The sequence below is a fragment of the Solanum tuberosum genome, unplaced genomic scaffold, assembly GCF_000226075.1.
Source record: "Solanum tuberosum cultivar DM 1-3 516 R44 unplaced genomic scaffold, SolTub_3.0 scf00246, whole genome shotgun sequence".
Taxonomy (NCBI): domain Eukaryota; kingdom Viridiplantae; phylum Streptophyta; class Magnoliopsida; order Solanales; family Solanaceae; genus Solanum; species Solanum tuberosum.
Genome location: NW_006239169.1, coordinates 806,746 through 807,057, shown reverse-complemented (window position 1 = coordinate 807,057; position 312 = coordinate 806,746).

The following is a 312-nucleotide window of genomic DNA, read 5'->3' as shown; positions in this document are numbered from 1 at the left end:
TTGTAGAAATTTAAGCAATTGTTGTAAAACAATATAACATTTCGTTTAATTGCTATAGAGAATTGTAGCAATTGCTATGAAAAGTACAACAATTTGCTTATTTGCTGTAGAGAATTTCAGCAATTGCTGTAAAAAATACAACAACTTATTTAATTGCTGTAGAGAATTTCAACAATTGGATGAGTCAAATCCTCACCTTCAACTAGTTCACTAACAACATCACAATTCTTTTTTTCGATTAAAATATCGATTCTTCAATTTCAAAATACCATATTCACTAATGTACAACAAAAGTGAATTAAAAGTGTAGCA